General features: G+C 36.2%; 1 protein-coding gene across 2 annotated transcripts in view; it reads left to right on the forward strand.

The window, feature by feature from the left end:
- The first annotated feature begins 2,220 nt into the window (after positions 1-2,220).
- Positions 2,221-21,055, forward strand: part of exoc2 (exocyst complex component 2) — a 59,019-nt gene continuing 40,184 nt past the window's right edge. Inside the window, exon 1 of one of the 2 annotated variants that reach the window (XM_032571550.1) lies at positions 2,221-2,329. The gene's annotated coding sequence lies outside the window, so the exon portion shown is untranslated. Of the gene's footprint in view, positions 2,330-10,957; positions 11,021-21,055 lie in introns of those variants that run through there. The other variant, XM_032571549.1, reaches the window with a different exon arrangement.

The following is a 21,055-nucleotide window of genomic DNA, read 5'->3' on the forward strand; positions in this document are numbered from 1 at the left end:
AATGACATATTCAAGATGATAAAAGTTCACTTTACACTAGAGTATTGAGATTAAAGATTACATTTTAATTTGACCTCAGCTAAAACACTAAAGTCCCACCAGACCTTGGTTCTTAAAACAAGGTGAACAAATATATAATGAATTTTGTTTGATTACCGACATAAAACTGAATGCCCTGAAAAGTATTGATTTGATGCCATTTTCTTGCTTATGAATCAATCAATCAATCAATCAAATTTTATTTGTATAGCACATTTCAGCAGCAAGGCATTTCAAAGTGCTATACATCATATCAAACACAGAAACACAATGTAAGATAGAATCAACAAGTGACTTGGAGAGTCGAACATGCCCATATATTAGCTACGTTATTAGCTTGATTATCAGTGTTATTAGTCTACACTAGGCTGTTTATTTAACAACAGACATGCTAACTCTCTTAAAACTTTGTCTTGAAAACAGTGGTCTGGTTGAATAAAATTTGTTTACAGTTAACTTCATGAGAAGACCAGGTAAAGAAATTTCCCCCCTCAGTCTGCAATTATAAAAAGTTGACCGACATCTCACAGAAACAGGTAGAGGGAGGGGAGTATCTCTCTGAAAAAAAACAAACTCTCCACTTCCTTATTGCTATCATTTGATAAAAGAGGTTTTAAGCCATCAAAATAACATGGTACAGAATTTTACTGGGTCTTTTCAAATAAAACTTATTTGAAACCCTCTAAGTTTCAAATAAAACTTAAAGGGTAGAAATGTCAATTTTGTTTTTAACTATAAAAAAGTAGCTAATGTCTCCAAGTTTAGCATTTCATAAACCAACTGATTATACATTAAATTTGGACAAGCTTAAAATTGACCTGTATGGTTTGGATGAAATCTACACTAAACTTCATCTGTTAAAGAACTGCAAAATTATTAAAAGTACAAAACCTTACTTTGGTTGTTTTGTTCTTCAGTACTGTTTTCTCCTGGCCTATATTTTACTGTACCAGAATGAATCAAGTCCAAACAAACAATTTAAAAAAAAAAAAAGTGTTTTAAATAAATAAATCAAATCAAAACTGTGATTGAAACAATTCATATGTGAAAGCAGAAATGCGTGCAAACAGCTAATTGCTTCAGGCCTCAGGTCCAGAGTCTGACAGTTCGTGGGAGGATCAAAGTTCAGATTTTGAATACACTGCAAAGCAATAGGACAGAATAGAGAGAGGAGACAGGGAAGAACAGATAGACAGACAAAGCAAGGATAATAGTAATGCCCATTAGGGTTTATACAAGCTGAAAAAGTGAGGGTGGGGGATAATTAGAGGAGTTTACCAGTGGAGAGGTGAGAGATGAAAATAGATTATCTTTGTGTAATGAAAGATAAAAGATTTATTCGCCATTAAACCACACTCAAACACACACGCACACACACCCCCATGCACAACTTCTCCACCCGACTCCCGGTTCTCCTTAACAAGGGAAGCAGGATGTCTTTTATCCCATTCGGCTGAAGGATCAAAGCTGAAAGGGCCACTCAGCTGAAACTGACCTCAATTTGCACTGAAGGCACCTTTCTGCACGATCCTATAGCTGCAACACGCCTCTTGCTGAACTTCACATATGCTGTTCCCCTTCCTGTATGCACCACCACCTCATCCACTTAAGATACAGGAAATTTCTCAGTGCCTTTAGGCCATCAATATCACAATTTATGGCCTTCACACATTATCTTCACTATTAATAAAGTATTATGGCAGATATATCAATGTATGGCTGGTTTGGGTGGAATCGTTCATTCTCCACTTCAAAGAGCAGTCTGTTTTTAGTTTCCTCTTTGTGTCTTCTTTCTCACTGTTTTCACTACAAACAGCCTCCCAGCTTCAACTCACCACCCACACATACAGTGTGATGCAAACAGATAATGTATTTATGTATACACACACACACTCTCTCAACCAGGATCTTGTATGCAAAAAGTTACTCAGAAATGTATTTGTTTCAGGTAGGTTGTTGTTTTTGTTTTGCCTTGCCTCTGTTGTTCCTGGGCAGATAATCCTCTCTGTACACTACCTTGCACTTTTTTATATTTTTTTCACACATCAATGTGTTTTCAACTGAATTTGTTATAACTGATTGGCACAAAGTAGTGCACAATTGTAAAACTTATGATTTTTTAAAACGTTTTAATTGTAATAATGCACCCCGAGTAAGTATTTTATATAACCACTTATACCTTTTTCTGTAATTTAATCTTTCTGTTTTTGTCTCTGTCTGCACATCTAGAGACTGAAGTGTTTCCTTTATTTTTTCAAGGAAAATAGCTGAAGTTCAGCCATGTTGGACGGTGAGTCACTATGAACATCAAGCTTAAAATTTTGCCACAAATTCTGAAATTGATTTACTGCTTCTAACACATGATCAGGCTTTGATTTAAATATTGCATCCTAGAATTGCTATACATTTGTGGTCATAGTACTGATGAAAGATGAATCTTCACCCCAGTCTCAGGCCTGTTTCGGCTTACAAGCTGACATGTCAAATGAAAAATTTGCAACTAATTTATAGTTTCTCATTATGATCAACTCCAAACAGTCTATCCAAAAAGCTAGGAATAACAGTGAAGTCAATTTGGATTTATATTTTTTGAGTGATTGTTTATAGCTTCTTATATTTTGTTATACATTTCTTCTTGCAATTATTTGTAAGAATGTCCCCCGACTCTTTTAACATTGTTTTTTTCAGTCACTTTGGTTCAACATTTCAAAGACAATAAGAATGTTGTCATCCTAAACCTCCTTAAATTTCTGACTGTTGGCCCACAAACTGTCATCTATATCACAAGGAATATCTTCTCTTACACTGCAGTGTGTGGAATAATCTTATAAAGTGTCTTATCCAGCCTCTGCTGTGACATCATCACACAATGCACCCATGGTAGCCAGAAGTGTCATGTGTGCATGCAGTTGGTGGTCATACTCTTTACTAAGTGCCAATATGACTTTACACATAAGTTGTACACTTATGACTAATGTACACTAACGCCATTAAATCTTTAACAACAAATATTTAATGGGGTTAAGTATTTTTTAACCCCATTAAAAAGTATTTAATGGGGCTAAGGAAAATAGGGTGAGAGAAACTCCATCAGCATCTTGTTGTGGATTGCAAACCATTGCCTGATGATGTTGGAGTAATGGAAATTGGTATATATCTTCATCCTCTTCAGTCGCTTCCTCTGTTTTGCCTCTTAATGCCTCCTCTACACAGCCTCACTTCTCGTCCTCTTCCTCTCTGTCCCCATCAATATCCTTGTTCTTCCACTGTTAGAAATGTAACATTGTGTTGTGCTTTAGCTATGTAATCTATACTTGTGTTAAAGTTTCAAAAACTTCCGATTTCTGATTAAGGAGATGCTCCAGACATAGGAACATCAGAGCAGGCAGTACAGGATCAAGCTGGAAAATGTAATGTTCTACCTTTCAGATCTTAGTTGCAAACCTACAACTCAGGTGTATGCAACACCTGAGTTGCATACCTCAGGTGTCAAACTCCAGTTTGACACTTGTGTGGCTTAATCACCTCCAAGCAGTGTTTTGTACCTGTGGCACATCTAAAAACTGCAGGAGTGCAGCCCTTGAGGACTGTAGTTTGACACCCCTGCCTTAGAATGTGGTAAAATAAATTAAACATAGTGTATTAGTTCCATAGTAATGTCATGCTTACAGGCAGCATGTTGGGTGTCCTAAATAGAAACTCAATTGATGTATTTTATTATCAACATATATTGCCTGAGCATTGCTCTGAACAATATGAACTTGGGGAGTCATGTTCTCTATGCTGGAGTGTGCTTGTTGTTGTCTGGGGGAGAGGCAGATAAGCTGGTCAGTTATCTGCTGCAGTTCTGTAGGTCGGTCCCAGTTGGTTGTATCTATCTAAACTGCTGAATCACAGCTGACTTTCCTCATTTTTCTGTTCTCTTACAGTACTTGGATAAATACTCATACCCCTCCACAGGCATCTGGGCCCTCCTGTTAAATTATTATTTCTATACCTTAAAACTTGCCAGTTAATGATTTATGTGATTTGCTTTCAAGTTTTTTCATAAAACTGGTTGATCATTGGTTGATTAATACTTAGAACATCTACATACATAAAAAAAAAAAAATCAGAATTCACCTGAGAGAAATTTTCCAATTCAGGACATATTTCGAAAAAACAAGTGGAAATGTATAGAAATATATTATGAGAACTTGTTCAAGCTTTCTGCTGAGGTTGTGGAGTTTCAGGCTGTTCAACAGAGACTCATATAATACAGGTTGATCAACATGAAAATTAAAAATGTTAACACTTCCATGGATGTACGAAAGCATTCGCAACTTGTTGAGAAACAGATTTTTTTATGTGCAAAAGTGACAGAATGATTTGAAGACTGAACACGTAGTTTTGAGCGTTTCAATTCTGTTCTGAGAAATGCACCAAAGCGATTGGTGCTTTGGTGGGAATCGCTTTGGGACCAAAAAAAAACTAAGATTGAGAAAAACTAGGATTGACTATGAAATGTTTTGGTGACAAACAAACATTTGCTTGTCACCAAACAAATGTTTCGTGACAAACTGAGCTGTTTGCAGATTTTTGAGATTCAGGATTTTGTTAGAGGAACAACAGCTCTTGAGGAGCCTAGAATTCAACATGTGTTCCATGTGATTAGGGTGTAAATCAAATAGATAAAATAGGTATTACTTTATTCAATACGCTTATTATTATTATTATTATTATTATTATTATTATTATTATTATTAAAGAATCTATTAATTAATTAATTAATTAATTAATTAATTAACAGCTTCAGGTTAATCTATCTTATATTCAGCTCCACAGCAAAAAACTTTGATCAATATTGTTGTTAATTTGTATTTAGGAGATCTTCAGTCACAAATTCTCCCCATCACAGAGTCCAATATTATGTTTGTCCCAACATCTGCATAAAGATCTTAAATGACATTCTTGGGCGCCCCCTCCTGGCCTTTAATGAGGTTCATTTTTATTTTTATTTTTTAATGGAGAAAATATTCATGCTGCAAAAATATTCAGGACTCAGTCCAGTAAGGACCTGGATCATCGCTGTCACCAATTCACCAACGGAAATGAGAACATTTTATTAAATCATAGGTTTGAGAGCCAATGTGCTTCACAGTAAGTCCAGTTAATGTTCATTGAGTTTCTCCTCAGTGTGTTGAATGTGCTCATGAAAATCCACGGGATAGAAAACTGATGTGTGGCTTTAGAAGGCTCAGGGAAGTTAAGACCTTCTCTTCCTTTCACATGATTTTATTTTATTTTCACTTAATGTCATGCGGTCATTTTAAACTACGAGTTTTATATTAATTCCGCAATGTCCGTTAGTGGGTTCAGCACAATCCAAAATTATAGTTTTCACGTTTTTCAGAAAACACAGCATTTAATGGAACTATAAAGTGTTTGTTTCACTTTGACAGCCTCTTTTATTTAAATCTTAAGAAATGTTTTTTTTATGCAGGAACACTATAAATGTATTTAGAATGAATTATTGAAAGTCGCTTAGGCATTTAAATTACACAATTTATGTCTATTTGCAATCAAAAATATAGTAGGAATAATATAATATCCTAAATAAGAGTGGATTAAATGATACACCAGCAATGCAGATGTGCCCTAAAGGATGTGAAAGAATGGCATCATGATGTTAGTAAACCCAATAAGAAAAGGAAGCAGAGTGCATGACATCACCCTGTCAGTGGCTGTTTTCTTTCCTGCTCTCCTGCTAATTATGACTAGCCTGAACCAAATCCAAAACATAAATAACCTTCCAGTCTAACCACCTCCACCTGTTTATAAACAAAAATAAAGGTCTGAATATTCTCCAGCCTGCCACATCAAATTACGCTTCAGCTTGCCGAGATGCAGGAAATCTGTTTCTTTTCCATTCTAAGGGGGATGAGCAACAAACTCCATCTACATACCATTAAGGAAAAAAAGATACCTAAGAAGCACTAATTCAGAGTCATCTTTATCATGTTTTGTTTGCTTCCTATTTTGCTTGTAAAGCTCCCCCTTTTTTTCCCAGAGAGTGTTTCTCCAAAGCCTCCAGAACTGATCCGGACTGCGCCTCCGGAGACACAGTAGCCTGTTGTCTGGCCTGGGGGGGCTGAGGGAGAGCTGTTATGAGAAGGCAGGGAACATGTTATGGTAACCTGGGTGGTAAAAGCCTGAACATATTTGGGAAAATGCCCCTTTATACCCTTTCTGACCCTCCCATTTTCTTTCTCAAAATCTCTCACATCCCTGCTAAAATTCTCCCAGATCCTTTCAGTCTTTGCTGAACGGCCTGAGACTCCAGTCTGACTTTATTCTGATGTGATTTCTAAAGTTTGGGGTGTAGGTTTGGCAGACAATAATATTTAGATGTGTGTTGTTATTATTAGAAGTCTTTAGCTTTTTGATTATATCTGACATAAAACTGCTTTTAAATGTAACATCTGCATAAACCAACACAGGCAAAATAGCTGTCGGTAATTTTAAGTGTTGCAGCTGCAAAAGGATTATTTTAAAAAGAATATTTGGTAAAATAAAATAAATACCTTGGATATTTTATAGAAATAGTAATAACACCAAATTATTGCTTTTTCTCAATCCATTTCTACATCAGCCAGTGTTATAATTTAAGCACAGCATTATAATAAAAAGCTCAGGTTTTCACTGTGACAACATATTGCCAGCGTTTTATTAAGTCATATTTAAAATTGTATCCAAATTTAATATTGAAAACACAGAACATTGAAATACTGTTCAATACAAACTGAACAACCAAAAGCAAACAACATTTACCTCTGTAGCCATTGTCTGCCAGAGGTGGAGTTTGAAAATTTGGGGCTGATGAGAAATCATGTAAAAAGGGGCACCACTTACATTTTATGTCCATTTTTATTATTATTTTATTAAATTTTTCTATAATTAAAAATTATTTTTGATCAAGTTGTTTATCTCTTTCCAAAATATTTTCTGAATGATTCATTTGATCTTGTTTCAGTTAATTATGGTTGTCGATGTTGTAGGAATAGCATAAAATATGCTCTACTATTTATGATCTAAAAGGTATAGCAATCATAGCAATCAAACTGCACTCATACTTGTAATTAACTCTAACTCTAATTATTATGCAATGAATTGGACATTCACATACTGTATAGTATATACTCAAATTTGACCTTTCACTTAAATTCTGAGGAATATACAGAAAAACTCCCAGTGGTTTTTGGAGGGATAGATCCCCATAGGAAGGTCATCAATTTATCCACCAGATTTATTGGTTATTAAGCCTTTTTATCTAGATCAGTCCCACTTCAGCATTTCTTTTTTTTTTTTTTTGCAATTTTTATTAGGGTGTATATTCACAGTGGTTGTGCTACAAAAAGCTTTTATTTTTACAAGAAATAGCAACATCCTTTTACTTGTCTCCTCTTTCCTGCTCTTCTACATAATGCAGTTTTTCACTTTGCTTAAGTACATAATACTGTTAGCAATCCTGACAGCACATTTGCCTCTGTGGTATTGTATGTTATTCTTGAGGTGTTTTTGGAGGAACCCATTTTGACACTATATATAAGTTCAACATAAACAAGTAACGAATTGAGGCTGTGAAATGATAAGTGACAATGCTGACATAATTCTCCAGGATTTTTCTGATTAGAAGTTGGTGGCTCCCTCACTTACAAATGATCCAGGTCCTGAATGAGTATAGCCGCCTCAGAACATCACATTACCACCACCGTGTTATACTGTTGATAAAATGTTCCTTTTCTCAACGTGCTCTGTTGGTTTTATGTCTGATGTAAAGGGATGCACAGCCACTGTTCAATTTTGGATACTTATCTTTTTACATGAGTCCAAGTAGACTTTGACAAGTTTTTTCCCTTAGTAAATGAAATCACAATTTGAAAGCTACATTTTCTATATTTAGTCAGGTTATCAATGGCTGATTTTACTTTTCATTACCTTAACATGAAACTTGTGCAAAAAAGCAAAACAGAAGACCTCTGTGTCAGGCCACATTGTTTTTCATGGCAATGTGGAAAACAATGTGGGATTTTCAACTCTGAACCAGAATTAGTTTGACTCTTTGTGGTATGGTATTATGAAATATTTTCAGGTTGCTTTTGCTTTTATATAGAAAAAAAAGTACTAGCACTTGGAAAAGCTACTAACCTTCTGAAAAAGTTACACTGTGTTGCAACCAGACTACTTGTCTTAAATTATGATATCTACTAAATATTATTTTAAGGCCATACATGTTCATTGCATTATTCTTCCATTGAGGCAAGCAATGTGCTCACATTCAGTCTGAAAGACTCTGTTCTCCTTAAATCCTGCATTTTGTTCATCTGGGTGATTTTCCAAACTAAGCCTGGCGCAGGCCTGGATTTCCTGAGTCCAGATTCTCCAGGAAAAGAGAGCTACTGCAGATAAAACAGCACTCAGAAACAAAACAAACCTAAATATCAGAGGTTTATTTAAAATCCTCTCGTCTTATATTAACAGCAGCGCTAAGGGGCAAGAGATTAGCCATGCTTGGGTCAGCGTTCCTCAGCTACAGTAAGTCTCCTAGGAATACATTTTTAAAATTTTTGTGGTACACATAAAACAGACAGTGACTGGCTTCATACTGGGCAATTGAAAGAAATAATACATAATTAACGACCAACATGATAGAAAATCTGTACATAATATGACACTGTAATTTTCTTTACCAAGGTTGGGACCCCCCAGGTTAATACAATGTAAACACAGAGCATGTGATCTCCCAGCAGCCATCTTTGACGCTGAAGGACTCCTGCTTGTTTGATGTATTACAGTTGCTATGCCCTGTGCAGGAAGGAAGTGCTCACCCACTGCTCGTCTGTTCCATCTTCAGGACCGGCATGAGGTGGGAGGAGGGATTTCAGTGCAATATTTACAGTGACCTTTTCCTCTCACTGGCCAGGGGCCCATGGGAAAAACTAGAGGAGACAAACAATGAACAATAGGGCTGAGGGATGAGCAACGGTGCCAGCCCAGCATGTGCCATTACGGGACATGGATTAGACAGGGGTGAGGGAGGTCATGGTAACAACTTAAATTGCCATCATTGCCCAATATAGCACCACCTGGACACCTGTCCAGAAAACCTAAGCTGTCTGAAAAACACTAGAACATTAATTCAAATGTTTTCTCTTAAATGGCTGTTTAAAATAAGCAGAAACTGTAAAAGTTGTGTTTATATAAACCATTGAATTGAAGCTTTGGCTATATGTTTAGGGTTGTTGCTTCTAAGATTGCCCTGTGTTGACCTCTACTCACCTTTTTATCAATGTTGATCAGCTTCTCTGTTACTGATGAAAAAAGTCTGCCTCCACCTTGTTTCATTGTGGAGGTGGTATGTTCAAGATGTAAGACAGGGCATTGTTGCTTGTAAGCCAGGAAATTATATTTTTCTCTCATCTGACCAAAGCACAGTTTTCCACAATTTTGATGTCTCCCCTTTTTTGACTTCTAATGACTTTCTTCCAGCAACAGCTGTATTTTTGCCACTCTACCTCCAATCCAAGCTGAAGAATACAAGTCTAATAGTTGTTCTATGAAAACATTCTAACACCTGAGCAGTAAATCTCTGCAGCTCCTGCAAAGTTGTGGAACTTGTGGCTGTTTCACTGATTTACGCTCTTAAGTGAACAGCTTAAGTGAACAATCTAATAGGCTTGGAATTGTTAAATACTATTTCCATTTTTAGACAATGCATTGAACAGTGTGAGGTGTTTGTAACTATGTGTTCTTTGGTCTTCATGATTCTGTTTGTTCAGTAATGATCTCTATTTTAAAAAAAAAACAACCTAGGACGCCTGTTCTGTTCTGACAGAACAGGCGTTTATAAATAAAATGCCAATAAGACCTATCGCAGCCTTTGATTGTAGCAAAATTAGAAGTGGACAAGTTCAATGGGTATAAGTATACAGTAATATAGGCCAACATTAGATTGTTGCCTCACCACAAGATATATGTGATGTACCACTGATGCTCTCATTCACTGGCAATGGCTATACCACTGAGAATAAGATCAAAATCTTCCATCGTCATTGCTGTTAAGTAGATGTTTTTGTAGACAAACAGCCTCTGTGTGACATCAGCATCTGTGCAAGCTCCCAAGTCACAGTTTGATCCCTCAATTATCAGATTACCCCGTGTAATTGGACAATATGGTGTCCTTGGAGACTGGGCCTTGCCTTATCACAGAAAGTCTTTCTGCCCTGCACAATTTGGTGAGATAAATGTAATGGTATCGGTGCTCCAGCGTGAGCCTGGGTGGTCTCTGTTGCATTTCTAATGATGCTGCGACTTTCCCAGAACAAGTGGAAATACCTCAGTGATGCACCGTGAAAAGAGAGACAAGGAAAGAGCAGAGCTCCCACTGCGCTCCAGTGTTCTTGCACGAAGGACGTCAGATTCTCCTGAGAAAAATGCAGGTTGTCTTTATTTGTTGTTGTTGCAAAGAATCTATTCTGACAAGATGCATTACATTTGTCATAAGATTACCTAAAATGGTTTAGTTTAACCATTTGAATGTGTATTTGAGGCAAACAACAAATTTAAAAAATGCTTTCAAATTAATGTGACATTTCACAGAATCTGCAGTCTTTTAAATCTGATGTAAAAAAAAAAAAAATCTTAGTCAACGTATGGCAATAAAACACATCAGCTTCATACCGATGGTAGACCGCAAATTGTGTAATAAAAATGTATTATCTGATCACTTACTTAATCACAGATAAAGGGAATAATAAAGTGAATAAATAGAGATGATTTTAGTCAATTTTGCTGTATATTTGTTTCATTGATTCGTCCAAATGTGTATTACAAAAATAATTCATAATGGTCAAAATATTCCACGTGTTTTATTTTGAAGGCTTTGCCCGGAAGTTGTTACAGAAAACAGGAAGCAGTCTCTGCAGACAACCCTCTTTGAGCTGTGAGTTCCTATTTCTCTGCAATATTTTGTCCTTCTTTTCTTATAATGTGGTGATAATAATTATATCACGCAATTTAGAGTACTGTAAACTTTAGTAGGATTTCAGCCAAGGCGAATAACAGTACTTGACTCTCTTCTTTGACATGGATTTGACCCACTGGCTTCGTTTAGCGGATGTTAGCTTAGGCTAAAGTTAGCTCTCAAATTAATCAACAAAGAGGCTGTTTTTGATGTTTTTAATTTAAAATCGCCCATGAATTATCTTGATATCCTAAACTGAGGTGACTATAACATATCAGTGTTTGTAAGTAATGAAGTTGAAGTAGTTTAACTGTCCTATCGCTAAAAGTTTATGACAGGAGCGTTAGCTATGCCAAACTCTGTTCAAATTCTATCAAATTTTAATGTCCTGGGGCCGTTTCTTTTTTACAGAATATATCGATTGATTCTCACGTTCTGTGGACGATCCATGGTAAATTCGGCGGGGTGCTTGCTAAGTCATTGATAAAAGATTTGTCTTAAAGAAACCGTTTGCTTACAAATATTTAGGCATTTCTAGATTACTGCAACATGGCTGGGCAGATTACAACTCAGCTGACAATCCATAGCACACATAAGCGTCTCACTGGAGTTATCTCATCTGGACGTACTAACACTAGTTTTAGGTGAAACGGTATCCTAACAGTTTCATTATCTATAATTAAACTTTTTGTATTTTACTGTTTATCATAAATGATAAATCTATAGTTTTTGTTAACCTTTAATAGATAAAATAACCTAACATCCATATTTTTGGATATGGATATGGTTTGTCCAGGTACTCTGTCTAGGTACTCTGGAACCTGGACAAACCAATTTATTAAGTCTCTTTATTGTCAATTGTGCATGATAAGATAAAACCATTAAACGTAAATTTAATTTCAGGTCAATTTTATGCGGTACAGCGATTGTTAAAGATTCCTTCATGCTGAATTTTAAAAGTTCTCCCGGCGACTGATTATTTTGGTCATTAATAAATCTGTTTAGTAAATGTCCTACTAAACAGGACTCTTCATATGTGTATACATACTGTATCATAATTTAATCTTTTGTAATTATATAAGCAATTTTTACATTGCGTGGCTTAATCATGCTTATTAAAGTGGAACTTGTGAAAATGTTTACTTTTTGCTACAGAAAAAACTGAATTTAAAGTTTATTGACCATTTTAGAAGCTGCGTAGCAATGCCCTCTTTGGAAAACAGCTATGTTTCTTCTGTGATTTTGCTTCTATGAACTTTTTCGATTAAGTGTCTCTGTTATTGTATATAGTCTTGTCTCTTTTTTCAGGCTCATTAAGTGAAGTGTTTTCAGTCTCAACACGTTTTGCGCTTCTTTAATCCCTTTTTGTGTTGCTTAGTAAAATATTGCTGTAGCATAGGCTCTTAAGTAGGTTTGTCCAGGGAAAACAGTACTTCAGCATGTGTGTTTGCTCAACAGATTGATTGGACTTGAGAGTGAAAGAGAGCAGATGATTGACAAGTTCACAGCAAGCTGGGGTTGTGTCCTACAAATGTCTGTGATTTGTGTTTATATCCATGCTAGTAGGGCCACACTTAGAGCACTTTGTCTCACCTTCTCCTCCACTTCTCCTAAGTCAGAGGGGAGAAGGAGTGAAGGGGGGAAACACAGGGGCAAGGCTACACTGATCCATTTCCTGTCCCCTCCTGGGGCTCTAATTGAAAAATTTGGGTGGCCCTGCTTGTTTGTTTTGGTGGAATGTGGTGGGCTGTATTTTCTGAGGCTTTCCTCAGTGATGCTGCTCCACTGAGGCTGGGGTGAATTGAGTGACGGGGGTCAGGCTAAGCCCTATTTACTAACCAAGCTCACCCTAACCCTTTATCCCCCTGCACTCTTTGCGGTGTGACCCACCTGGTAGCCTCGACCCAGCTAAAAGCCTTACCAGGCCACTGGTCTTCACTCTGTGGTTCCTGTAATACAGTGAACCTTGAATTTACAGACAGAGAAACAGAAGACTGAAACTTAGAAACTTATTCACAACTTAAAAATAAGTTTATATAGTTACTGAAGCATCACAATTTCACCCAACGAAATTTAGTACCCTGTATTTATTTGTGCTTTAAATTGCCAATGCTGTGATTATTGACATCCCTGGTTTAAGCTGCCTCCCTTAGAATCCCACAGAATTTCTGTAGGATTTCTTTCAAGATTCTGCCATATGGTTTGGGTCATTAATCTTAAGACATCCAATAAAAATCCCATCTGATTTTCATTTACAATGTGTGTTGTTTCAAAGAGCTCCTAATGCCATGTGCTCGAACAATATTTCTAGAATGCTTGTGAGAGAAACAGACTCTGAGCATCACAGACCCTCTACTGTATTTCACAATGTCCATCAGGTGTTTTTTCACATTCATCCTGCTTTACACAACTCTCATCTAAAATTGCTGAGCTGCTTAAATTTGTTTAATCTCTTCAAGTATCGCATTCAGTAAAAGTCCAAGTAGAGTTTATAAAACTACACGTTTAAGTCTGTAGCAGTAGGGAAATTAAAACTTCTTCTGGCAAACAACCAGCTGGCATGTTGCTTTAATTTAACAGTTACTATGGAGACTTGGTGACTCTAAGATGCCTCTCTTTGCTGCACTTTTGTTACATCTCTAAAAGTTATGCTACATTCTTTACCTGCTCACTGCACATGATGGGAAGATAAACTGGTCCTATATGGTCCAGGATTTTTCCTGGACCATATAGTTTTTTTTAAATAGGAGATTAATTCACATTTTCTTCTCTAATTTGCTTAGTAGTAAAATAATTTTTGAGACAGTTGCACAAGCAAAGTAAGAAACAAATGTATTTTTGGTACTTTTATTCAATATAAACTTAATTCAGTTTATCTGTAACACCAGTTTGTGACTAAATTTATTCCAGAAAAACAGGAAATTTTATTAAGAATAAATTATTTGAATAATATTCAAGCATTCTTTGAAAAAAAATACTTCTAAATGAGTTAGAGCCCTATCAATAAGAGAAAGTAATAAACCCGTCAATTTAAATATTCATTCTTTTGTTATAATTTATATGTAGTTATGAAGTACAGATTTTTGCTGTAACATATTGCATTTCTGCTCCATTATTAATTACATCGCTTCTGTTTTGACTCTGGATGTTTCTCACGCTTGTATTTTTTTTACATAAACCAACCGGGATAGCAACGTTCCAGCCCGGCTCACCAAGGTTCAGATTGCTCCACTGAGCCTCATCACCAGGCAGAGCCGCCTGTCTCCAGCCTCCTAATCCTCTGAAAACATTTTCTTACAGTTGCAGGCCTATTCTTCATATTTCTGTTTATTGTTTCAAGATTTTTTTTATCTGGGAAATTGGCGACTTCTCTTCATTAAGCCTAACTCAGTGAAGCGCTGGAGACCGACAAACAAACAAACAGATGGCCCCAAACATAACAGAGCCTGTGGGTAAATATGATGCTGGTAGGACGGGGAGCCAGAGACAAACATCTGATCAGTTTGTCTTCCTGAAGAGTCTCCATGAACTTTCAGGCTGGCTGCTCTGCAGAGGAGATGCTGACTCATTGTAGAAACGGTCAGCAGTCACTGGACAAGTTTCCAAACAGACTCTGCACAGTCCGTTTTAATGGAGCCCATTTATATGGAATCTGATACAATTCACACATATTATGGTCAATTTCTGGCTATCTGCTACATTAGGCCGTCCACATCTTAGAGCAGCGTGGTTGTGAGCGAACAGTAAAGAAGATTGTTTAGGGTCGGCCCAGTCATCCTAGACTGGGAGATGTTTGGTTGCCTCTGTGCATTCAGAGGAGTCGAAGGGATCTTTGATGGATTCTAGTGTTTATGTAATGATGGGGAGAGAGCGCAGAGCAAAATGGTGTGTGTGTGTGTGTTTGGTGCTTAGAGGGGGATGGATTGAGGGTGATGAGCTGTTTTAAATGGGTCCCTTTGTGCCCGCTGAACCCATCACACACTCGCTTACACTCACACTCCAGCACAAATTTATGCCAATCATTGCCATATGTGAGTCACCTTTTAGCTCCGAGGGCTAAATGATCCAAAATTTGAACGCCTTATTCATGACATCGTCATGGGGCACTGGGTCATGTGTCTTGCGATTATAGGGGGTCAGCTAGTTTAGATATAGTTGTTTATTTGTGTTGTTACAGTTTTTCATGTTTGGTGTTAGAATAATTCAAATCATTGTCATTTAAGTAAATCCTGAATTTAGCATCAAGAATATTGATGCTTCACTTGCAACAATATTAGTATTCTTTTAGTTGTTGCTAAGAGTTAGTATAACCAGAGGAAAATATGATGCGGTTAGAATTGCATTGAGAGTCTAAAAGAAGAAAAATCCTTATTGTTGGCAGGTTTTACTAAATCTATAATCTAATCCATGCAAGACTTTTATTTGTGCATAATGATTGTTTATGCACATGTTTCTCAATCTAAAAATAATTGAAATGGCAGGGAAAATGCTAAACCCAACTAAAAATATCATCTTATTTCTTTAGTAGCATTTGTATTTTTAATGCAGTGAACGTAGCACATCCTTCACGTTCAAGAACTAAAAGGAGATACACTAATTTTGTCTAATTTTATCTAATTTTATCATGCATCTCGTGGGAAGCAACAGTTTCAGATAATCAAGACAATCTGAGATAATCAAGATAGTTTATTATTCAGAACTTAAATGTGCGCGTGAGAGTAAAAGAAGCAAACAGATGTCAAAACTGGATTCTTGATTTTCCGTTTGCTCTTTTTATCGAATACTCTTCTGATCCTCCCTGCAAATCATTAGGCTTCGTAGCGCTTCTATGAAGAAAAGGTTCTATGGGCCAAAACTACACGATTCAGGCACTTGGTGGCCTTATTTTGTTTGTTTTTTGCAGAGTGACCTGCTGATTCTGATTGTCATTCTAAGGTCTGTAACACAAATAAACTTAATCATTTTAACATTGGAACTAACTAAACATTTAGTTCCAATGTTTAGTTCAAGAAACACTAACCTTAACAGAAATCACTAGCACTTTGGTAGAAATTGTCATTTTGAATTTAATACAAAATAGAGAATGCAATATTTTTTCTTGATTTTGAAGGAAATGCATATTCCTGGCTTTTGTTTGCTTTTTACTTACGGTGAAACAGAATACAAAGAAATATGTGGATTGTTTAGGCATTTCCAAACTGAAAGAAGTGCCAGTTTTTCATTTTGATCTATTTAATGGAAACAAAAAAGTTGGAGCTTTCTAGTTTTTGATCATTAGTTAAAAGCCAATCAACAAAAATCTATTTCTATCTTTGGCTGAATGGTCTGGGCATCGTTGCATCATAAAATACAACAATTAAAAAAAAGATCCAGCAAAAATCTAGTAATTGGCTAATAAGTTGATCTATCTTTTAGATATGGATGCGGATGCACTCTTACAGGTCTGGATTGGTTATGATAAGTCATTTAAATAAAAACTTAGTAAACCTTTCTTTCCTTTCTTTTTTTTGTAATTATGAATTGTTTCAGTCACATTCTTTAAAGCACACTGTGATTCAACAACCTGAGCTGTTACTGATATTTTTTTAAGATTATGTAAAAAAACAAAAGCTCTAAATCCTTTTGTAAAGGGAATCATCAAAAGAATAGTTTTCTTTACAAATGATACGTAGATGAACTTATCTTCAATATTTCAACTCATAGCTTAATTTGGCATTGAATTAATGTACCAATAAAAGAATCAGTTGAGTAAATTTGTAATTTCTTGCCATTATAATTCAGTCGAATCTTTTATCTTATTTTTTATCTAGATGTTCAAAACTTTTATGTTGACCTAACCTCAACAAAAATGATCTGCTTTTTCCATCCTAGATGTAAGTTAAAAAGACGTTACTTCTTTACTCAACAATATGAACAATTTCTATTTAAAAAATATTTTGCATAGTTTTCTCTAACAGCTGCTGTATAATTAGAGGCAACTCTGGTGTTGGTGACCTTCAAAGAAAAGTAAAGAGTGATACATGGGAAAGTGGCAGCATCATGATTCTGAGGGATTCCGGCTGTAGAAAGGAAGCTAAAAACAATCTATGATTAAATTTAGCCAACAAAAAAAGTTGGAGCTTGACACATGTTGGAACAAAGTGGTTTATCATCTTCTAATGCCCCCTAGAGGCTCGCCATTTTATCCCTTTGTAGGAAGATGCTGCCTCCTTAAACGGTTCCATTTGGGGATTCTTTTCCTTTTCATGTTGCTCTATGGCAAGAAAAAAAAAAGAGTTTGCAGTTAAGCGTCCGTTTGAATAAAGTTACAATTTCTCTGACCTTGTTAGCAGGGTATTTGTGGTGATGCATGACATGAGGAGTCCCGTTACTTGCGACTCGGTTCCTTGTGCGAGCGTGCATGATGTTCCACACGTGTGTGTGGGCGTGTGCGTGCTGGATGTTACAGAGAAGGGTCTGGGCAGTGTTCCCGTGTCCATGAGCAGCCCCCAGAGTAAAGTAAACACAGCGGCTCTTTTCTCATCCCAGCCGTCAGCAGGCTCTCCCCAGGCCCGCGCCGGAGACCACACACCCAGACCACACACACATCTACAGATATTCATGCACACACATGCACTGCCCAGAACTCTCTTCAGATTCTTCCTCACGCTCGCATACACACAGACCACACAACACCAGCCCTGGCCCCTCGCACGCAAACCTCGCTGAGCTGTCATTTTGCCCAGTGTATGTCTATGTGTGTGTGTGGGCGTGGGGGTGTGTGTGTTCATGTGTACTATATAGGACAGAAATACTCCTGGAAGTAGAATCTGAATCTCAACCCCCCACCCCCTCTCCTCGCCACTCCCGCTCCAAACATGTGGGATTGATGAAGGATATACCAGGCTCTTGTTTTAGGCCTGTTGACCTCTTATCTTCATCATGTCAGATTCAGAGCCCCTCCATTTCCTCTTAACAAGCAGAGGGCAGCAGCAACAGCGCGAGGTAAATTTCTCTGGAGGTTTGTCTTTAGCTTTGGGATGTTGGTGCGGTCCGAGAGGGAAGGAGCTGTTCCAGAACATTCCTCGGACAGGTTCCTATTCTGCTCAATTTTTGGGTCACTACAGTTTTGCGGACTTTGATGCATATGTGTTTCTGATTGGCTTCTTTTTTTTCAATATTGTTCTTTTAAATGAAAGTGCCATAGAAGCTGCAGTTTGCTCTATTTTTTAATCCTCTCAGTGACCTATGCATAATTTGATACCTTTTTAATAAACTGTGTGCTTGTTTTTTTTTTTTTTGTTTTTGTTTTTTTCTAGTTGAAGTAAATATAAAATTTCTTAATTTTTGTTTAATATCTTAAGTGTATTCAAATATATTTTAATTTCAACATCTTACAAAACATTGTGGTACATCTTCTGTACAGGTTATAAGTCATTTAGGGGAATTTCTTGACACAGATGTCTAGATATGGTCTATATAAACATAAGCTGGTTCTGGGAGATAAAACAGATTCTCACTTTATAAACAGTTGCGATGAATGACAGCTTGAAGTATGTTGTGTTATACTTCTTAAGGATTCATCTAAGTATTATGATTCTGTGTTGTTTTTTTTCAATACTAATCAAATCAATTTTATTTAGATGCACCAATTTAGATATTGAGAAGTATTTAATTTTTTCTTTTTAAGAAATTTCATAATGTAATATTAAACAGAAGTTTGTCTAGCTATCCTTCTATGAATGTAAAGATAAATAATTCTGTGATATGTAATTCAGTATCATTCATAGAAGTTGAAAGCACAAAAGGATAAAACACTGATTTGTTGATACTCATTCCTCTTGATGATGTATCTGCAGAGGTATCTTGTAGTTTCATTTTAAATATCTTTTTCCAACTTTTGAGTTCCATTTGACCTCCTTTTAAATACCCTACTAACACTGAAAAAATAGTGTGTTGCAAGATATTGAGTTATAGATAAAATCATTGCAAAAATCAATAATGGAGTACAAATTCTTGTAAAATTGCGCAGTCAAGATAGAGTCCTTGTTGTTTGCTAATCACCTTCAAACTGAACATTATGTACAGCGTCACTTCTTGGTGCTTAAGTTTGGCACTTCCACCAGATGCTGGTCAAGCATAATAGCTGCCACTTTCAGCCAAATATGTTTTGAAATTAGATAATAGGAAAAATCTGTCTTATTTGCCTACATTTTTCTATCTTTTAAAAGTGGGTGTTTAGGATATGATGATGAATTTAAAACCTATTTTCTCTCAACCGCCTTCCAAGGAGAAACTATGTGCTTTTGAGTCCATTTGTTTTCAACCTTTATGATTGTTTTTCTGCTTCTGCTTCTAACTTTCTTAGTTTTTTTTCTTTTCTCTCATCTTTCTCTGATTTTACAGTAATCTTGATTTATCTTAGAAGCAGCCGTTATCATTGTATTGTCCCTTGTTTTTAATGGAATAATTTAATGGCTTCAATATCTGGATACTGCTGCAGGTCCTGACTCTAAAGCTTGGAAGTTGCCAACACAAGAATCAGTTTTCTGTGTGTATCGGAGTGGAAGTTTTGCTTCTCTTTTCTCTGGTTATTGATGGGCACAGAACAAAAATTGGGAATATGGATATCCTTCTTTTTTCTGAAAATTTCGCTCCTTTAAATTTAGACAAATTTTGTAGAAAATTTCAAATCTGCATTTCTGTGAGCTGTTTGGAACTTCTTATGGATCACTTCAAGCCTCTCACATACAGCCACATTAGTTTTGGACTGTCAGATTTCATATTTCTTGCGTATTCTTAATTTTTGAGTCTGTGCAGAGAGTTACCACCATGGACAAGCTAAGGGTCAGCTCCGTGTGAGCTCCTGCATTGTTTGAGGTGAACGTGTTCTGGCTGCAGAGCGAAAGGGCGGAAGCCCAGCTCGAGTTACTTAACGAAGCTGAGCTTGGTCAGAGACCTGGCAGTAATTTATTAGCAAACATATGCTCAGCTGAAATGCTTCCTTTCATATTTTTGTTTTATTTGAAACCCTTCTCTCTCCCCAACATGAACTGATTTGCATGGTTGCTCCTTCTTTGGTACCAGAATGTGTACAGTATTGTGTGGGCTTATGAGGAATGATTGGGCAGACCAGGTTTATTTATCCTGCGCTGTGAGGTTTACATTCTTCCAATCCTCTCTGCTCTCTGTCTGTTTCATTCTTGGCCGCTTTCTCTGTGTTTGCTAATATCTGAGAGATAACCTTTGCAATGCATACATTGTTTGGAGATGGAAATGAACTTTGAGCCAAATTCTGATCATATTTTGGTAAAAAGGTCTAAATATCTGGCATGAGTACTAGGTAAAAATTCTTGTTGAATTTATAAAATGGTTTGTGTTATTACTGATATCATACATTGTATTGTAATAGTATTAACCTCCTATGATTCCTTATTCGAGTTTTTACAGAACATGGAAAAAATTAAAAAGAAATGAGAATAGTATAAGTTATAAAAGCCTTATTAATTATTCTATTTTCAGAAAAGATAAAACCCATGTGTCTTAATAATATTAAGTATTTTTCCATTGGTTTAATGTTTAAATTATGTTCTTTATCTTATATTATAACATTAAATTTTGGGTTGATTCCATTTTTCATTTACTTTTTTTTGTTGCTGACAGATAACCACAAATAAACCCATTCTTGTTCAAACATTTTAAAAAGGCCTCCAAACTTATTTAGATTAGAGTTTGAAACTGAATCTGTTTTCAAAGTCTGTCCAGATTAGAGATGCCAAGTAAAGAATATACAATTTCAGATTGTTCCTTGTTCCCAATTACTAACAAACTAAAAGATGTGACATTGTAAGAAATAAGACTTTAGTGCAGGGTAGTCCAGTGTAAATTTGAACACACACATTAAAGGTAATGCAACTTTTCAATGGACGTTTGGGAATATATTTGTTAATCTAATGTTTGTATAGAAGCAAAGCATGCAACAAATTCAATTAGTTTTGTTGTTGAGTTCTTTTCTCTAACTTAAATGGACCAACA

The sequence above is a fragment of the Xiphophorus hellerii genome, chromosome 9 (assembly GCF_003331165.1).
Source record: "Xiphophorus hellerii strain 12219 chromosome 9, Xiphophorus_hellerii-4.1, whole genome shotgun sequence".
Lineage (NCBI taxonomy): Eukaryota > Metazoa > Chordata > Actinopteri > Cyprinodontiformes > Poeciliidae > Xiphophorus > Xiphophorus hellerii.